Source organism: Macaca mulatta, chromosome 1, assembly GCF_049350105.2.
Source record: "Macaca mulatta isolate MMU2019108-1 chromosome 1, T2T-MMU8v2.0, whole genome shotgun sequence".
In the NCBI taxonomy this organism is placed as follows: domain Eukaryota; kingdom Metazoa; phylum Chordata; class Mammalia; order Primates; family Cercopithecidae; genus Macaca; species Macaca mulatta.
This window is the reverse complement of record NC_133406.1, coordinates 166,032,027-166,053,368: the sequence shown is the minus strand read 5'-3', so window position 1 is coordinate 166,053,368 and position 21,342 is coordinate 166,032,027. Positions and strand designations below refer to the sequence as shown.

Here is a 21,342-nt window from a genome sequence, read left to right as displayed (position 1 = left end):
TCTCTTCGTTCAGGCAGTGAGCATAAAAAGATCTGGATGGGACTGGGTAGAGCAGCCAGCAATCTTTATTGAAATTGCCCTGGGGCATGACTCGAAACTGTGAGGCACCCTAAAGGAGCATGATTTCTGCAGCTGTGTTTACTATGAGTCATTGTACAGACTCAGACCTGGAGCTAGGGATAATATGGTCATCTAGATGAGACATGAGTGACATAGACACAGTAGAGCTCCACCTTGAACCCAAGATTGGCCCCTCGAACTGTGCAAAACAGGCAGCACTGCAGGGTGGCTCATGGCACTCAACTATTCCTGTACTGATGACATCACACACGAGATCATCTGTTTATAAGTCTATCTCTTTAGATGGTGAGGAAAGAGAAATAAAGGTGTAAAAATCCAGCCATCATAACAAAAACACCAAAAGAAAGAAATTAACTTACCCAAAGGTCTCACAGCTTGTAGTTTGTGAATCTCTACATTAAAAGGTGGATGATGAATCTGAGACCTACTGAGTTAACTGTCCAGCATCTCAGCCATATGCCTTATTCCTCTTTATATGCATCTCCACTCCCACACCACCCCCTCCTGGCTTCATCCTTTAGTGCCTGGAATAACGCCTGGCACATGGTAGTTACTCATCAGAAGTCCACTGAGTGAAAGAACAAACACCTACCACTGACGGGTTGCTATTTATACTGTTCTGTCTTCACTGTTGGGAGCTTCATACTGTGTTCTTCAAAATGGGCACCCCCTGCAGCATGCCTCACTCTACAAGGAAAACTTCTCTGTTAACAAGCCTTATGATGGGGTCCCTGTGTGATCACCTAAAGCTGGCCTTTCCTGTCCCTCATCCAGGTAAATGGCTCACCGTGGAAAACTGTAGGTGACTTTTGCCCTTTCACTAACATTCCTCTTGATAAGACACTTAAAGAGGAAAATAGTCTTGACTCTTTAAAGTTGATGCCAGTTTGGGGCTGTTAACAAAGTCAAGGTATTCTGTTGTTAGAATCAACCTAGCACACAGCTTGCTCAGTCAACACTGTTTCACTGGCCTATGATTACAGCAGAGTTAGGTCCCTAAGGTAAGGAAATGGTTGTGGAGAGAGTCCGAATGACCCAGAGGCCCATGTGTGCTTTTCTAGTTCGTTTGTTCAGCTGATATTTATTAAGCAATTATACTGGGATGTGGAAATGTACTGAGTCCCCATCCCTTCATTATTTTAATCCAGTGTACTAGGGACTCTTATCAGAGTGAGCCCATGAAATGGTGGGGATGCAGGGGCACTGGCAGTGGGAGTTGAGAACCTGATGATGACTGTCTTTGCAATGTTCCCTCAGGAGAAAAGTTCTATGCAGTAGGCACATCCCACTTCAGACTCCTGCACATCTGCAGAGAACTTTGCATTCTCACTGCAAGAGGAGTTCCTCTTCCTTTCATTTTTCTTCTCCTTGTCTTCCTTTTTTTCCTCTATGCCAAATCTAAGCAAATCTGCTTCATCCAGAGGCAGCTGGTGCTACTATGTGGGAGTGTTAAATGTTTAACATCTTGTCACTTGCGTAACTGATGGAGTCATCCTTTTTGTTTCAGAGTTTCATGTTTAGGGGTTGAAAAGCTAGATTGATGAGTATTACCAGAGAGAAATATTTTTTGGAAAGTAAGTGAAGCTGATGACACATTACTTTACAGTTTAGTGAAATTCAGCAAATCTAATTCTATTATCCTGTCAAAGTTTCACAAAAAGGAGACCTGAAAGCATATTTTAGATGAATCTTTAAAGATTTCAAGAAGCCACAACCACATCTGCAAAGCTCAGATGCATCTGGTGCTGACAGACCTTTGTTTCTCTATAGACTAAGGGGAGAAAATAATCTTCCAAAAACTAATTAAGTAAAGTTATCTTTGGTTGTACAGTGCCTGCCTCTCTCCCCCTTGAAAAGGTTGTCAGCCAGTAAACGATAACTGCGTTTTTCAATTCAAAGGCTATTCAAAGTTTGCATAGCCAAATTTACCCAGGCACACCAAAATAGAAGCTTCCTGTATGAATCATAGAGTCTTGTAATGCAGATTTTATAGAGCATTTAAAGCCAGATCATTTATGTCCTTGTTTATTTTCACAATCAAGTATAAGGTACGGTCTAATAAATACATTCTGACCAAAATGCTAGGAGCAATTGTTTTAAAGCATTTTCCCATAATTCTCTGTATTTGTCAGAGGCTTACAAGCTGACAAGCTGAAAGGGCTTTGTAATGCTTTTGGCAATTTGTGTGATTGTATATACACTTACAGAGAAGTTCCTTATCAAGAGGAAGCATTTAAGTGAAAGGGGAGCATTGATGAAAAGGTTCATTTTAATAAAAATTGCTCTGTTGTTCTCTATTATGTAACAATTACTCACTTAAGAAGAGAAGTCTTGATAGAATTTATTGAGAATATACTATGTACTAGGACACATTAATATGATATCCACAATTATTTGCAAGGTAGATATTATCTCTGTTTTGAAGATGGGAAAACTGGTCAAAACAGGAAACATCTCCTGAGATACTAAGTGAGGAAGCTGGAGTTGACTCGTCTATCTAAACCCAAAGCCATGTGTGCTCTTTTCAGGACAGCATAAGAAATTCTGTTTGGAACTCATGATAAAAAACAAGATCAATATTGTGGTAAAAATGTGAAGGGATATTATGGATTGAATTGTATCCCTCAAAAAGATATGTTAAAGTTTCAGACCCCAGTACCTCAAAATGTGACCCTATTTGGAAACAGCGTTGTTGCAGATGCAAGAAGTTTATAGGAGTTTATACTGGAGGAGGGTGGGCCCTTAATTCAAGGTGACTTGTGTCTTTATAAGAAGAGTACAGAGACGTGTAGGAGAATGGCATGTGAAGATGATGGAGGCAGGGACTGAAGTGCTGCATCTCGAAGCCAAGGAATATAAGGATTGCAGCCCTCACCAGAAACTAGGACACAGGCACAGAATTTTCCTCAGAATATTCCTTCAGAAAGAACCAACCTTGCCAACACCTTGATTCTGGACTTTTAACCTTCAAAACAGTGAAAGAATACATTTCTGTTGTTTGAAGCCTTCACATGCTTGGAACTTTCTTATGGCAGCCCTAGGAAACAAATACAGGGGATGACATAACTTCATAGAGCTTAGGAAGAAAACAAGCTCCAGACTGAATGTTAGGTCAGTGCCCTTCCTGAGGGTCGTAGTCCTGTTATTTTTCCTTCATCATTTGGGACTATGCAGAAAACCCACACCTAACCCAGTATGAGACTTGAAAGACTTTTTTTTTGGTGCTGTCTCAGAAAATAAATATACAGTTAACCAAAATTAAGGTGAAATTCTAACATTTTATCATGCCCATACATATCAAAATGATACTAGGAAAGGGTGTGCTGTTTGACTGAAGTTTCTCTGATGGTTGCTGTTGGCAACCAGTTCTACAAGAGGCACAAGTCTAATTAGGGCAGAAGTCAGGAAGATATTGCAAGTAATTGAGGTCAGACATAACTCAGGGTGGGCAGGTGGCTGACATCCGATGTAGTCAAACTAAGGAGATCATGGTTTGAGGTGGGCAGACACAACAGGTGAGGAATGGAGACTGAACACTGATGGAAATAGCTAAAAGCTGAATCTGGCAATGACATTTGAGTAGGTTAAAAAATAAGTGTGATAAAAGCTAAGGGAATTCTGAGGTTTTTCTCTTCAGAAGCCTAGTCTTCCTAAATTGGCTATTTCTTTAGACTGGAGATCATTAGTTATTAAAAGGACTATACTTACACCTGCCAGCCTAATGCCCCATAGAGCCAGTTTACCTCCTGGCTGCCTTCTAGATTCTGATGTCTGACTCAGTTGAAAAGAAGGGACTTGCCTTTGCAGAAAATGTAAATGGAGAGAGTAGTGCTGATGTTTTTAGGAGCCTCACTAGAGGGGAAGGAAAGGACAATCAACTTACCGGTGAAGCCATCCTCTGCGGATCTTTGAGCTGGAACTAGGCTGAGATTGTAGGTATGAAGTGTAAATCATCCGTGTTTTTATTGATAACAACTTTGGTATTTCAAAGTTTTTAAAAATATGGTCATTTATTTCTGTTCTGAAATTTCCCATTAGCCAGGAAAAAAAAATTGACTAATGTTGAAGACTACTCAGTGAATGTTGCTATCCATTTGTTTGTTCACTCATCTGCTCAATCACTATCTACTTGGATGGGGAAGGGATTCCTAATTTCTAGATATGTTGCTAAATGATGAAAATAAACAAAAAATAAGACATGGTTTCTGACTTAAGATGAGAATGGTTGAGTCGGGAAGGCAATATCAAATCTGTACAACACAAGGCATGAGGTGTCAGAGTAAAGAGATCAAGTCATTTTACTGTGGGGCTTAGTATGCGAGAAAAACTGTGAGAAAGAAGTTCATTGTGTGCAGAGCCTGCCTATATGAGGCAGGGAGCGATAAAGGTTGAAGCTGGAGAAATAGACCGAGACCTGCTGCTTGAGACCTGGGCTGTGGGACCTTACTACTATGGGACATGGGACCTCGGCAGTAAGTGGCGTGGTCAGCCACGTTTAAAAAGAAGGACATTTCCACAGCTTGGTTGAGGATGGCCTAGAGAGAGAAAAAGAATGCTCAGTGGTAGAGGAAATCAGTTTAGTATTGTCAGAATCCAGCTTTAGTTAGTCTTGCTATTTTTAAAAGAGGAATGACAAGTCATGGCAAGTATTATATGTTACAAATGATAATATGGTATCCACTTCATATATGTAGAAATCACTGTATATTCCCCATCACTAATTCCAGCATTATTTCTCTAGTAGTAATAATGAATGTACCCTCATACAACCACATGTTTCCCCAACCCTTATTATAACAAGTTAAGGCAGCTTACTTCTGGGATTTTTCAGTGTTAGAATATTCTACATAGATGAGATGCCCTTATTGCCGGTTCACAAAAATGATATCAACAATTGTTAACCACATGATAGACAGTATTTTCTCCAGCAACCTCTCTACAGAAGTCTAAAAGAAATATTTACAATGCATGCTCCCATGAGCATCATTATGAGAAAATGCTGGTAGTGATTCAAAAAAATAAAAACAGAAATATTCTTGTCCCCAGCTCCGTTGATGGGGATTATTTAATTTAGCTTTTCCCCCACCCCTATTTCGGTAGATGCTGTTCATTATTATGTATTGCACAAATCATTCTCAACACCTCTGGGCACTTTCTATATGCAATATATCTTGTAGGGGTAACTCTTAAAAAAAAAAAGGTTAATAGCATTAATCCCATTTTACAGATGGGAATAAAAGACAACTGGTTTATTATATTATGTTAGGTCAGATAGTAAATCAATGCCCCATTAACATTCATTAGAATTTTCACTCCATCCAATTTCAAACTAAGCTTCTTCTTCCCTAAGGAACTGAATTAGTATCAAAAATTTTCTGGCATTAGCTCCTCACTGATTCATATGTCAAACACTCAAGCACTTATTTGAGCAAGATACTGTGCTGGTGGTACCAGGCTGGATGGGAAATGGTAAATGGGTCAACTGAGCCAGCCCGTAGAAAGCGTTTAGAATCAGAGCAGGAGTCGCCTTTAATAATAATAGTTAGTAATAACGGTATTTATGGAGAGCTCCATATGTGTGGGCTGTGTGCTAAGCATTATATATAATCTGCTATGTCCAACTCACAGTGGCAACCTCAATTAGGTTCTGTTTCATCAATGAGGAAACTGAGGCTTAGAAAGTGTCTTGTGTAAGGAGTACAACTGGTAAACAGAAAAAGGATTTAAAACTAAGACGTCTTAGTTCATTGTCTCAATCACAAAGCCAGTGGCTCTCAAAATTGAAAATGCACCAGAATCACCTGGGAAATTTTTTAAGACACAAATTGCTGGGCCCACTACCAGAGTTTCTGATTCAGCAGGTGTGATGTAGAGTGAAACATTTGAATTTCTAACAAGTTCCCAGGGGAGGCTGATGTCCCAGGCATCACACTTTGAGAAACACTGCCCTAGCTAGTACTTAAAGTAACTCTTTGACTGTGGTCGGCATACGGTGGGAAGTCATTCAAAGTTTTTGAGGAAGTGGTGACCTCACCAGAATAGCACTTTTAGGAGATGAATATGGCAGCTGTGTGCAGGTTACTAGAAGACAGATGGTGGACCAGGAGGTTCCCAGGTAAGTCAAGAAGAAGCAGATAAATGATAATAGATGTTGAGAAATATTGGCCCAGTGGAGTAGAAGGAGAGGGTTGGCTGATTGATGAAGGAAAAAAGAGTTGTCAGATGTGACAGTCTGCTTTTCAGTTGGATGGCTAGAAGAATTATTAGGTCATTAATAGAAATTGAAAGGAGTTCTACTTTTATATTTATTTTCATCTCCTGTTTCCACATAGCCTCTTACTGTTCACTCATTTCATTGTTTTTATTTATGAGATTTCCACAGCATTTTCATTCTTCTTCTTTACCTAAAGGGATCAATGTATCTAAAGGGCAGTTACAGACTCTTGGTCACTTCTGAGATGCTATTCTTACCTCAAGGATCTCTGATTCTCCCACCCCAATATACCTCCTTTTTAGGGTGGCTCTATGGCTCCCACTGCTTACAGATCTTAGTGGATTCTACTAATCGTGACGAAGCTTATGGTTCCCATGTTTTACCTGATACCTAGCTGGAGAGCACACTGTCAGTGCAGAGGCTTCATAATCCATCGCTAATAGTGTTTTCAAAACAGTATCTGTTTTTTAAGCTCAAAATTATTATATTAGTGTTTTGAACACATATTTTGCTTTTATATAATTTATTTCCATAAGTAAAGGATGTGTTTTTAAGACAACATTTACAAATATGGATTATTTAAGGAGTATTTAGTCTTCAATTTAAAACAAATTACCTTATTTTAAAAGTATAATTTTTTGAATTGATTTTTAAACTAAAATCATAGGAAAGCCAGAATAATGGAGATAAAAACTTCTAAGAATCTTTTTTTATAAAGTAAATAGTCTTATAAAATAACCCCACAGAATATATCTTTAAAAGAAAATTAAATTTTATACATGAAATTTTTCTAATGTAAGGACAAGTAACTGTAATGAAGATATGTTATAGTTAAGCCAAAGCTTTAAGTTTATAATGTGTGTCATTCTGTTGTGAAAAGTTCATTATCTATGCCTAGAATATATACATATATATATGTGTGTATATATATACACACACATACACACACACACACACACACACACACACACACACACACACACGGCAGCAGAGGTGAAGGGAAGATTGAATAGTCCGCAGGGTCCCTGTGGCAGTGTGGAGGTCCTATCTGTGGGAGCACAGATCCACCTTCTCTGCTCTGGATGCCCTGACTGGACAGAGTGTTCTTACAGCTATTTCTCCTTTGGGCACTGCCATTTTCTCTGTGTGATCTTGCCCAAGCTCATTTATATATTTAATTTTTGATTTCCATAGGTTTTTGGGAAACAGGTGGCATTTGGTTACATGAGTAAGTTCTTTAACAGTGATTTGTGAGATTTTGGGGCACCCATCACCCGAGCAGTATACGCTGAACCCAATTTGTGGTCTTTTATCTCTTACCCCCTTCCCACCCTTTCCCCCTGAGTCCACAAAGTCCATAGTGTCATTCTTATGCATCTGCATCCTCAAATACCTTGATTATAAATGATAATTCAATTTTTCAAAAGAATAGACTGAACTGGGATCTTGAGTGTGAAATTTTAAGATATGGTATTTAAATACATGTACAGAATCGAAGTGGCCTCGCCTCTGACTTTTCTGAAGAATTTGAGACTACCTCGCATGAGTTCCACCACCTTTCTTCCTCAGCCCCTCCAGTCTCTCTGTGACTCCATGGATTCTCCTCTCTTTACCTTGGATGGAGAAATCAACCTTCTCATTTCTGAGGCCCATCCATCCGTCTATTTCCCTGTTATCTCTTCTGCCTCTGGCTCTTTTTCCCTCAGTCCTTGCTTGTCTCTTTTCACCTTTTCCTTCCTCCCTTTCCAAAATTTTTGGAAAAACACCAACATTTTTGTCTCCCAACTTCAAAAAAATGGGAAAAATCAATCCTTCTTTAAATGGTAACTGTATGGTCTGCCTCCATTTTTAAGACACTGAGAACAAATGAGAAGGAAGAAGGAAGGGAGATCTGGGGCATACTATGTGGTATTTGGGACTTGGTCTATGTGGCCGTGATAAAGAAAACAGTCCCCTTTGAGTTGCAACATGTTTAAGCAGCTGGGGTGGGTGTAACAGGGCTAAGAGGCCCCTTATGAAATTTAGACCTGGTAGTTATATGTGGAGCTGACTCATCTTGGGGAGGATTGCTTGGAGCTTTAATTTGCACAGTTGTGAATAGTGGTGACATGGGAGCAGAGGTGAAGGGAAGATTGAATAGTCTGCAGGGTCCCTGTGGCAGTGTGGGGGTCCTATCTCTGGGAGCACAGATCCACCTTCTCTGCTCTGGATGCCCTGACCGGACAGAGTGTTCTTACAGCTGTTTCTCCTTTGGGCAACAGCTTCAACTTCAGAATAGTTTTAGATAATGTCCTCTCTCCATCACCATAGAAGTTTGTAGAGCTGAACTTAGGATATATTTGGAGGTTGTATATCATAGTGATGAGGAACATGTGCTCCCAGGAAGACTGGCTGGGTTCACATTGTGGCACTGCCATTTTCTCTGTGAGATCTTACCCAAGCTCATTCACTTCTTTCCAGTTGCCTTTGCTTCCTAATCTATAAAACAGGCATAATAATGATACTTACTTCATGGTTATTGTGAAGATTAAATGAAACAATCTATGTAAGTCACTTAAAACAATGCCTGGCACATAGTTACTGTTCAATAAATGTTAACTATTTTATGAAATATGTATTCTAGTACAATAAATCCTTACCTTATCTCTCTCTCACACACACATACATGTAAATGCTTTATGTATGTGTGTGTATGTATGTATGTGTGTGTGTATATATATATACACATATATATATATCTTCTCCTTTGGGCAACAGCTTCAACTTCAGAATATTTTTAGATAATATCCATATATATATACACACATATATATATATATATATATGTATGCAGTCAAAATTAAATGCTACTATTTCCATAAAGCCTTTTTCATTACCTTTCTGCCTTCCTTTATTAAGCAAACGATTGGTAAAGAGACACTATATTCCTAGCACGGAGGTCACAGTGTCAGCAAGACAGCCCCAGTCTCTATTCTCACAGAGCTGGTGAACAAGCCATTGCAGCAAAGCGTGATACATTTATGATAAGAGGGGCACAGGGTCTAATAAATGAATACATGAATGAATAAATGTGTGAGTGAATGTTTCTTGCTATTTCTACTGAAATGTTAAGTGTTTTGATCCCTGAGAATAAGTCAGAATTTCTTTAAAGCCTGTGCAGGTCTATTCATAATGCCATTTCTGCTATGAATTATAACTACTCAAAAACCCAGAGTGATTCTGGGGCTGCATCCAACTGTTGTTAATCTTCTAAACAGGTAACTGAGATCCAGGTAGAGTCAAAACAATTCAGATGAGGGAGATATATCAACATCCCTCCAATAATAGATGACGGGCAGTAATTACTATCTGCCTTATCACTTTTCCAATGCTCTCATGCTGATTCGCTGGCCAGGGATTGTTCTTTTTAAAAAAAAATCTGGTTCAGGTGCTATTGGAAACTTAATATAGCAGGTGAAGCATTCAGGCCCTTGATGAATCGGGGCCAGACGCAAATAGAAGGCTATGGACTCAAGGGCTTCAAAGAGAGACATTTAGTACAGATCTGCTCTTGGAGCTGCTGCTTGTACTTGCTAAGAGCCAGAATCCAAAGGAGACAGCTGCCGCAAATGAGCATAAATAAAGGCAGTGAGTTCCTAGCGTTCCTATGGGAACCTGCAGCAGCTCAGATTACCCGTTCCCTAGACAGGATTTCCTTTCAGCTTGGTGTCTCATATTAAAAGGTAGACCAAGGTGTACACTTCCAGAATGGTGCTTGGGGAATATTTGTAGTAGGAGTTGCATGACTAATTCTCCCCACACGGTATAGAAGACCTACTCCTGAGGATATTATACATTTAAAAAGTAGCATGAAAAAGAGAGAATCTGTCTTTTTACCGCATATTCCCAAAATGTAAGTAGCTGTTTTTCTGGTCCCTAAAGTGTGTGTGTGTGTGTGTGTGTGTGTGAGAGAGAGAGAGAGAGAGAGAGAGAGAGAGAGAGAAATACCCCAGGAAGCAATCCCAGAATAACATGATTCATTTTCTGATTGGAATATCGATCATTTGATTCAAATCTGGATTAAAACTGGTGTATTTGTTAGGTTGAAAATCTGTAGTCTTTCTACCTTAGCCCCTGGCTTTAGTGGAAACTTTGCCTGTAGAAGGAATTCGAGATTAAACTGTGAACACTTACAATCCAGCGCTGCATGATCCAAAGCTTCAGTAGGTTCATGATCAGAAGCCTACACTTCTAACTCCAAGCCCAACTGTCCACTGGAAATTGAAGAATCCAAATTACTAATGAGGGGGGACACCCCAAGCATTCACTACAGCAGATCACAAGGTTTCTGTAACACAGCCGCGTTGTGGAACAGAAAAACAATGCGCCTCAGTGTGGGTTCTGTCTGATTCTTCTCTTCCCTCTTACTGGCCAGGTGACCTGAGGCAAGTTACCTGACCAATTTGCCCTTCAGTTTCTTCAAGAAAAAAATATATAATAATACTGATACCACAGAGGAGCTGGGAAGATTAAATAAGGAATTGTATGTGAAATAAATTTTCTAACACCTATTATTTCAGAAAGCACATCTATAGACATTAACTCACTTGATACTTCATATGGATTTGTAAAGACATGTATCATCAAATTTTGAGCATGATATTTGTGTTTTTCTATACACGTATCTAGGAGAACAAGCAATTCTTTTTTTTCCTTTCTTTTGTGTGTGTATTCAAATATAGTTGGCTGTTGTGTAAGATTTTTCTTTCTTTCTTTCTTTCTTTTTTTTTTTTTTGAAATGTCCAAAGCAATAACAAGAAAGAGAAAGAGAGAAAGAGATTGACTTAAAAAAAAGGGGGGGGGGCCTCAAAGTTGTAGACTCTGCCTGACCATTAGCTGCTTATAGTAATTTCAGTGAAAATTTAGACTTCAGCTCTGCCCTCTTTGTGAGTCTAGCTTTGCAGAGGTTGAGCTCCTACTGTATGCCAGGCCCTGACAGTTGGCAGTGTCTGGTCTGGCATACAGTAGGTGATCAATACATAGTTGTTGGTAATTGCTAATACAACTTTTGAGGTTTTCTTTGGTCTTGAGGAACCAGTGCCCTGTGGCATGTGGTTTGCTCTCTCTCTCTCTTTTTTTTTTTTTAATTATGCTTAAGTTCTGGGATACATGTGCAGAACGTGCAGGTTTGTTACATAGGTATACATGTGCCATGGTGGTTTGTTGCACCCATTAATCCGTCATCTACATTAGCCATTTCTCCTAATTTTATCCCTCCCCTTTCTCCCCCAACCTCTGACAGGCCCCAGTGTGGGATGTTCCACTCCCTGTGCCCATATGGAGAACAAGGCAATTCTATCAAGCCACAATTCCAAAGGCGTGAGTGAATGTGGAGTTGTTGCTTTCACCAAAAATTGTTTTTGCAAAGCATTGGTATTTGTCAAGAGCCTAACTGTGGCCAGCCGCAAACACAATCCAGTAATTTTGGTGGCAGTGTCCACAAAAGCTTCAGTGAATTCTTTTATGTGAAAAGTCTTCAAAACACAGAGTAACTGTGTGGCAATTACCATCAGAAGTATTTAGAGGCATTCTGAAGAGTGCATTGGGAATTTTAACAGCCTGATCTCTGCCCTATTCAGATGGTTATGGAAACATGCAAAGTGAATAGCTCTGTGGGCCTGCCAGAAATAGAGGGGGCTTGGCCTATTAGATAGCACAGTGCAAGTATTCTGCACCTGACACTGTGTGGAATCCCGGGCTGCTGTGGAGTTTCACTGGCTGTGGTCACAGCTGGGGTATATAGGGCCAACTGGTGACTCGCTATGGAATCTCCACACAGCTTCTCCCTATTAAAAAATTGTACAGGAAAATGCATTAGGAAAAGGTCACATAAATCTCTTCTGGAATGATGCTCATAAAAGATTTGTCATTTTTCTTGGTTCTATGGGCAATGGGCATACTTTAATCTAATGTATTCGTTCATTTAGCAAATATCTAAAGCTTTTACTTTTAGGCTCTGGAGATACAGCAGCAAATAAAACACACAAAATAATCTCTTCCCTCATGGAGGTTTTATTCTAATGTGGGAGGAGAGTGACAGGCAACTTTATAAAAAGTAAATTATATAGTATTACAGTAGGTATGGAGGATAGGGAGTGAAGAAAGCAATGTAGTTTGCAATTTCAAACAGAATGGTGAAGGAAAGCCTCACCCAGAAGATAGCATTTGAGCAAAGACGTGAATTAAGTGAACAAGTGAACCACAAGTCCCTGGGGAACAGCTTTGCAAGTTCTAGGAACAGCAAGTGCAAATTTTCTGAGGTGGGATTATGTCTGCAGATTTAGAGAATATAGCCAGGAGGCCAGATGAAGGAAAATAATCATGGGTAAGTGTAGTAGGAGATGAAGTAGGGAAGTAAGGGGGCCACGGCCGGGTGTGGTGGCTCACACCTGTAATCCCAGCATTTTGGGAGGCCAAGGCAGGCGGATCACAAGGTCAGGAGATCAAGACCATCCTAGTCAACATGGTGAAACCCCTGTCTCTACTAAAAATACATAAATTAGCTGGGCATGGTGGCGGGCACCTGTAATACTAGCTACTCAGGAGGCTGAGGCAGGAGAATCTGTGGAACCCAGGAGGCGGATGCTGCAGTGAGCCAAGATCGTACCACTGCACTCCAGCCTGGCGACAGAGCGAGACTCTGTCTCAAAAAAAAAAAAAAAAAAAAAAAAAAAAAAAGAAAGAAAGGAAAAGAGAAAAAGGAAAAAAAGAAACAGAAAAAAAAAGGAACTAAGGGGACCACATCATGAAAGGGGACTGGCCACTGGCAAGACTTGGAGATTTACTATGATTGAGATGCATGCCACTGCAGGGGTTTGGGCAGAGAGGTAACATCATTAGGGTTGTTTCTAAAAGGATTGCTCTGGCTGAGGTACTTTGGGGCTGGAAGGAGAGGTTGCCAATTAATTTGCTCTTTTATACCTACTTTCTATGCATTCAATTATATAGTAAGTATTTTACTTAGCATGGGCTATGAGCTGGATACTGGGGAAAGAGACAAAGAATGAAAGATGAGATTCTTCAGTGTGATATAAAACATGCTACAGAGGACACCTAACCAAGTGTTGGGGAAGCAGAGGGCTGAAAAATCAGTAGCATTATCCAGTGGAAGAGGGGAAGGAAAAAATGCTGCAGGCATACATGAGAATGAGAATAATAACAACAATAATAAGATAGCTAATACTGAGCACCTCCTGTGTGTTAGGGATTCTTCTAAGCACTTTGCATGTATACCATCTCATATAATTCTCACAAATAACTACATATGTGATAAGTATTGTTATTGTCCTCATGCAACAAAAAAGGAATGTGAGGCACAGGAAGGTAAAATAATCTGCTCAAGGCCAGCAGCTAGGAAGTAGAGATGCCCAGACTGAAAACTGGCTCAGTCAGCTTCACACCCCAAGTTCCTGACCACTTGGCCAACCTGCATAGAACATTGAGTCTGAGAGATGAGGCTGAAGAAATGACCAGGAGCTCAGTTCAACCAAATTTATTTTTAAAATAAGTGTTGCAAGTAAACTCTGTGTCCAAATGCCAGGGCTACGAGATAAGTAACAAAGCATGACTCCTATTCTGAAGGAATGTGCTTCTGGTGTGCCACATATTAAAGCTTAATAAATACCAATATAAATATGATCATGGAGGCCTGGCTGTGCAGAAGGCCACAGAGTACTTCTTACAGCATCCACAGTCATGTTCCTGTCAATACAAAAGCCAAGAGCAGCAGCTGGCCCAGCAGGAAGTGTCAAACCTTGGATTGCCCCAGGATTCAAAGAAGCATCACAGCACTTCACACTAAAGTGGGGTAAGAGCCCCCACATTACTGGCAAGAGAAGAGGTTTTCAATGAGAACAAGGCACCCCCACTACATAATATCATTTTTATTCAGGGTCTGACAGCAAAGAATACACAGAGGAGGAGAGGAAAGCTTTGGTGTTGTGTGATGAAGCAAAGGGTCCCAGAGGTTTGGTATACATTCACTTAAAACAAAACAAAACAAAAAAACATTGCTTGTAATTTTGCAACCTCCTTAGGGTATTTCAAATGGTTTGTGAAGATCAATGTTCTACATGTTCAAAGAGTTTAGGGAGTTTTAAAACCTTCCCATTCAGACTGGCTTGTCATAAAGAACAAAGGAACATGGAATTTCTTGCAGGGATCTGAATTCACACAAAGGAGCCCAGAGATCTAAAATCAACAAAGATGGCCTTTGAACTTTCCTCAATCCAATAGGGGAAAAGAATATGTATTGCTCTGTAGGCTCCAATCTAGTTGCTGCTTTTATCTTCCATCAATAAAATTGGTTTTGTGATTTTTATTTATGTAACTACCCAGTGGCCATGAGTATAAAGTAGTGGTTAAAAGCTTGGGCTCAGATGGACCTGAGTTCAAATTCAAGTTCTACGACTTATAACCTGTGACCTTGGCCATGTTGGTTGAGCTCTTCAAGTCTCAAATTTCTCAGCTATAGGATGAAAATAATAATATCATCTTCTTCATTAGGTTGCAATGAAGATGACATGAGAATGCAATTTCTACATGTCTAATATATGGTAAACACTAAATCAATATAAATTGGGTATTTTTTCTGTTTTCCATTAGCTCATGCATTTTAGTCTTTAACATTCCTCTCCTAGGAGAAGCTATGAAAATCTAAGAAGAATGGAGATCTTACATTCACTGAGATATCATTGTTTGGCCCAAAGGTAAAAGGCAGCTTAGGAGAGCAACACATATAGGACTTCTCTGACACTCTAAAAAAGAGATTGGTAAACTACAACTCATGGGTAAATTCAACTCTCTGCTTGTTTCCTAAAGTTTTATTGGAATACAGCCACACTCATTTGTTTACATATTATCTATGTCTGTGTTTGCACTGAAACAGCAGAGTTGAGTAGTTGCAAGAGACCATATGGTCCACAAAGCCTAAAATATTTACTGTCTGGTCCTTTACAGGAAAAGTTTGCTGATCCCTGCCTGCTCTAAAAGCATAAAAATCTATATTTGTTCAAGTCACATAGCCCCAAAACTGTATACATTGGAAATCCATCTCCCTGTGGAAAAATACGAAGGCTACCTTCAGGTCACTATAAACACTTTTACTAGTCCGTGCCAGGTGCTGTGGGAAGTGCCAGGAACACGGAGACTCATACGGCTCATTCTTGAGCAGTGGCTAAAGAAATGAAAGGAGGTTCAGCAATGACCACAAACTTTGTTAAAAAGAATCAGAGTAAACAGACAAAGATAAACATGAATAAAATTGCTGAAGAGGAAACATCATTCATTCATTCCATCATTTGTTTAATCCATATTTACTGAGAAACAAGGCACAGGAGAAAATAGGAAACACAAGGTTAGATGAGGTGGTAAATGACAAAAACAAGTCTGCTATAAGAAGACTCTGAGAAATGCATTCAGCAGAGCTGAAAAGCAAATGTGGGGTTTCTAAGGCATGAGCAAAAAGGAGAACCAGAAGGCCACCATGGTGGATAGGGAGGGGAGACAGGGCAGAGTGGCACAAGATGAAGTTCCAGAACTAGATAGAGTCCAGGTCATGAGGGCTTTATCAGACAGGGTGTTAGGTTATTGATCTACATGTGTTGGTCAGCCATTGAGGGATTGTAATCAGGAAGGTGACATGATCTGATTAGCATTTTAAAACTTTCACCGTTGTTACTGTTTTTCCCTTCCTTTCCTTTCCTTTCCCTTCCCTTCCCTTCCCTTCCCTTCCCTTCCCTTCCCTTCCGTTCCCTTCCCTTCCCTTCCCTTCCCTTCCCTTCCCTTCCCTTCCCTTCCCTTCCCTTCCCTTCCCTTCCCTTCCCTTCATGAATGATTTAGTCCAAAGTCATTAGACAGGGCTGAGTAAGGTGGACTTCCCCAATGGATATGGAGCAGAATGTCAGAATCCAAGTAAGGTGTGGAGAATGTCTATGTGGTGGATGGGAGTGATGGGTGGCACTGCCTGGCATAGGGTGTCAGAACAAAAGTGGGAGAAGGAAAGAGTTTCCACAGGAGGTTGGGGCTGCCCAGCCAAGGTGGTAGTGCTTAAGTATGGTAAAGAAGGTAGCCACATGGGAAAGCACCCTGGCATAGGAGATCAGAATCCAAGCCCAGGAAGAAGGGTATCTATGAGAAGGGTGGAGAGAACAGTGGCTCAAGTAAGGCCAGAGCCCAAGCATGGTAAGCAGGACATCCTACAGAGTAGTGCCACTGTGCTTCCATGCAGGCTAAGAAGGACATGGGCACAGGAAAGTGCCTGGTGGAAGGAAGTTGGAGCATAAGGGTAGTGAAGAAGGTGTATGTGTGGGCAGGCTGCCCAGTGCAAGCAAGGGACTGGAGCCTGAGCAGGGTAAGGAAGGCATGGCATAGGGACATAGTACAGTGCTGAGTGCTGGATCCCCAGGTAAGTGAGGAGCGGACCCACTTGGGGCAGGCAGGTGGGGAATAGGCGTGTGGGTGTCAGAACACATGAGAGTGAGGAAGCCTTCCGCATGGGTGTGGGATATTGGAGCCCTTGTGGGTAAAGGAGGATATCTGTGTGTGTGTTGGAGTGGGGAAAGGGTGCAACAGCAATGGGAGATTTGTACATTCAGGGACAATGATCAAATAAGTAAATATATTTAGGATAATGGGAGTTGGGTTTCTCACTGTCAGAGAATGGTGTTGTAAATATGGAGAGAATGAAAACTAGAATCCACTCAGCTTGTTAGTTTGGAATTGGAGATGTTGCTGGAAACTTATGCTTTGACAGAGTGAAGTCTAAATGTGTTTACACACCTATGTATTCTCATACATATGCTCTAGCTGTGCTTGCTAAATGAGAGGGCCTGGGAGGAGCGGCACTTCATCCGCAGGAACACACCTGGTACCTTGATCCTCATTTCCAAATACTATTATTTACCAAAAGGAAACAAGGCACTTGAAGAAATGACAGGCTTTAAGGCTCAGACAAGTACAAAACAAGAAAATAAGCCTGAAACATCTTGCACTAGAAAGTAGAGAGATACAAAGAAAGATGGTGATATATCAAAGGGATATAGCAAAGGCACCCCAGGTGGACAACTATGAGTTAATTTGACTATCAAAATAAATAATGACAGGACATCAATAAAATTATAACTGTAAGTTCATATAGATATAAATAAATGATAGAAGTAAATAAAATTTGTCTGAGATGCAGAATATTTATATAGTCTGAAAGTACTTCCTCACAAAATACTTATTAATTACAAAGAGAAAAAGAGTAATTTTATACTGTGGAAGCCTATCAGATATCACTCAATCAAGTAATCAAAATTAACAACACAATAATGAGACAAATCAAAATGTGATGGGACACAACGAAAGAAACAACGTCACTTCTGTGATACTTCCCTCCGAAGATGCATAATTTCAATCTAATCATTAGGAAACCTCTGATAAAACCAAATTGAAAGACATTCTGCAAAATTACTGGTTTGTCATCCTCAAAAATGTCATGATTATGAAATTCAAGTAGAGACTGAGACCATTTCAGACGGAAAGAAAATAAAGAAACATGACAACTCAATGCTGCATGTGATTCTGAATTAGATTCTTTTGCTGTAAAAAGCATTATTGAGATAATTGGCAAAACTTGAATGGCGTCTGAGGGTAGATGGAAGAATCAAATGATTGTATTGTGGTTATGTAGGAGAATGTCTTTATTGTAGAAATACACTAAAGTATTTGGGAGATGATGGGCATTAGATTGGCAACTTACTCTCGAGTGGTTCAGAAAAATAAACACTGTATACTTGTGGCAACTTTTCTTTATGTTTAAGAGTTTTTAAATGAAAAGGTTTTTTAAAGAAAGTTCATATATTCACTTCAGACATTTGATTCCAAAGTCTTTGCACATGCCCCTACCTTGCTCTATCCCTGGATGACCCCACCCCTTGTGAACCAGGGTTGTTCTTCATTTTCTCTGCATAAGGAGAGTGTCTTTAGAGCATGTCCCTTCTTCTCCTGTGTTGAAGTTTACCTGTACATGTCTATGGGGTTTTTTCTTGTTTTGAGGCAGGGTCTCACTCTGTCACCCAGGCTAGAGAACAGTGGCATGATCACAGCTCACTGCAACCTCTACCTCCTGGCCTCAAGAGATCTTACTGCCTTGGCTTCCCAACGTGCTGGGATTACAAGCATGAACCACTGTGCCCAGCCATTATGTGTCTACATTTCTATTTACCCCAGAGGGTAGGGTCTATGTCCATCACACTCATGTCTGCATTCCTAATACAGAGCACAGCTCCTGGCATTGTGCTTGATAAAAAGTCACGGAAAAAGGGAGAGAGATAAGGATATAGACATCACTTTGAGAATCACTTCTAGAGCCAACAGGTTTAAGTTGGAAAAGATTTAATAATTGCCTGGCCTAGGTTTGAATTACAACTGAGTTATCTTGGATAAGACATAGACTCTCTGAGCCTTGGTTTCCTCATATATAAAATGGGTTGTTAGGTGGGGCAAATTTTGTAAGTTTTGTAAAGCATTGAGTAGAGTCCCTGGCACTTAGCAGGTATGAAACAATTTTGTTTTCCTACTCTCCTTAAAAATAAAAATAAAAATCATCAAATAAAACTAGAAGATCAGAATTCTAGGTTATATTCTCTATTTCACTACAGCCTTACTATATGAACTGGAATAGGTTACTTCAATTCTCAAGACCTCAGTTTCCTTCCTGGTAAAATGGTAGGTGAGAAAATGAGGAATTAAGGAGTAGGCCTTATGACTGTCATGCTACCAAGAACCCAAGAACTCAAAACGTTTTTTTTTTTTTTTTTCTTTCTGAATGATAGTATAGAAGCGGAGGGCTATGAAAGATTTTGCTATAGAGGATGTTCCTCAGTTTTAGCAGTCAAGGCGTGCAAAGCGTGCCTCCTAATGGTTTGTACTGCTGACTCATTTATACCTGCTTAAATTAGTAGGTAAATTGATAGGTGGTAGTGTTGTTAGGTTACTGTTGAGCCTTTTAATAATTTATGAGCCATCTAGAAATTAATACACACTTTAAGTTCTCACTGCATTTTTCCTTATTCATAATTCTTTGCCTAATTGCTTTTTCCTTTAAAAATGGGGGAAGCTGAGACCTTGGATATTTGCCTAATGACTCAAGCAGAACCATGACCTGGTTGCCAAGTCTTTCAGTTCTTTTATAGCCTGGGGACATTTGCCATTGAAAGAAAACTGATGGGTTTGATATTCCTGAAAGAGATATTTTGCACTGACCTCTGGCCCCATTAAATGCTTTTGCCCTTGCCCATTCACTGTAATGGGAGCAATAAATTTGTTTCAATTTAGGACATTGTCAAGTAGGAAATATTGACAAAAACAAAATAATGCTTTGAAAACAGCCAGGATGAAATCATGAATAAATAAACATGTTGAACTTAACTGATAAATTAGCAAATGGTCATTCATAAGAGTCTGACTGGACCATTTCAAAGTTAGGCCAAATAAATTCCTGTCTCTAATAGAAATATCATCTTACTCTTTAGGCCAGAGGAAAGGTGGACTGCATAGAAAGACACTGCAAAGCATAGAAAGGCATTTACCTCGTCTGACAGATCTGTTTTAAATAGATCTATTTGTTTTCAGCTAAATGCCAAAAGGATGAGCCAGATGACTCTAGTAGCCTTTTCTATGGCAAGACATTTATTATCCTTGTGTAAACACCTTTATTAGGCATCTCAGCAAGCTGGTTCTCCACCTTTTCTTTGTATTAGTTCCTTAGATTGGGGCAAAGAACTGAAATTATGTTCAGGTATTATTGTATGTGTTTCCTTTTGAGTATAAGAGATAACTTCTGACTTGGAGATATTCCTCATGAAGAAGGGGAGAAGTGTGCATATGGCCATTGATCCTGGTGCTAATATTATCACATAGGTAACACTGTTATGACACATGGCAATAAACCACAAAACATGTTTGCAAACTTGTGAGGCCTTAAGTGGTGTTGCCTTATTAAAAATCCAAATGGCTAAATCTTCTGGGGTACAGGTAGCCTGAGGGCATTATTGGCTGCATAAAAACTAATTGGACCAATTTGAATGGAAGAAAATTTTGCCTGAAGTCTTTAATCACACTAATAACCTAACGGTTTTCTGTTCAACATAGCCCAGGCTGTGTTTAGGAAGATGAATCCATGCATGCAGCTTAGAAAATTTTACGAAAGATCAGAGGGTTGAGAGGAATAATAAATCTCTCATTTAGAAAGTTTAGTGCATGTGTATCTCATGTTTTCGCATCATAGCAAGGTAACAGCAAGCAATTGTTGAATAAAGGAAAGTATCATTTTTTAAAGATCAAGCAAACATGAGAAAGCTGATTCTGATTTTGCTATGATTATAAGGAATGTTTCTCTAAGAAGAATTTGGTGTTCATCTTCATATGCACATAATCCAAAAATCTGTAACTTATTATCAGCTCTGTAATTCAATGAGCTCTCCAAATGGTAACTGAACAATAGTTTGACATGTGCTATTATTAAATGGAGTGTGTTTTAGTAGAAAGAGTATGGAATGAAAGTCTGAAAAACTTCTGTTCAAGTTAGGTTTTTGCCTCTGGCTAGCATTGTGAGTTTCTGCAAGTCATTCAAACTTTCTGAGCCTGACTGTGCATCCCCAAAACGCAGGTGAAATTAATTCCTTCCCAGACACCCCACAGGGGTTTTGTAAAAATGTTACAAGCTAGTCGATAGAAAAGTGTATGCAAGCTATAAAGCCTTCTACAAGTATAAAAAATTATTATTATATCATAGTCAAACTTAATGTTCTAGGTCTCTTTATTTTTATTTAATTGTTTTAATTTCACTCTTACTTTCAAGCCATGTAAAATAGTATACATCTGTTATAATTCATCAAATCAAAGTTCCCAAGTTTGCAAAAGCCACACTCAGAAGAACGTGATTTTAAAAAATGATTCCTTTTGGACTGCATATCCATCTGAAGTCTTCTTTGGAATGCAATTCAGTCAGAAGCAGTTGTGGC

The 21,342-nt window shown here is 39.6% G+C and overlaps 2 protein-coding genes across 3 annotated transcripts in view; one reads left to right on the top strand and one right to left on the bottom strand.

Moving 5' to 3' along the window:
* The window catches only part of LRRC53 (leucine rich repeat containing 53), a 42,791-nt gene extending 42,265 nt beyond the window's left edge, over positions 1–526 (bottom strand). Inside the window, exon 1 of the mRNA XM_002801608.4 lies at positions 441–526. The gene's annotated coding sequence lies outside the window, so the exon portion shown is untranslated. The remainder of the gene's footprint in view (positions 1–440) is intronic.
* Positions 1–21,342, top strand: part of TNNI3K (TNNI3 interacting kinase) — a 304,917-nt gene that overhangs the window by 272,041 nt on the left and 11,534 nt on the right.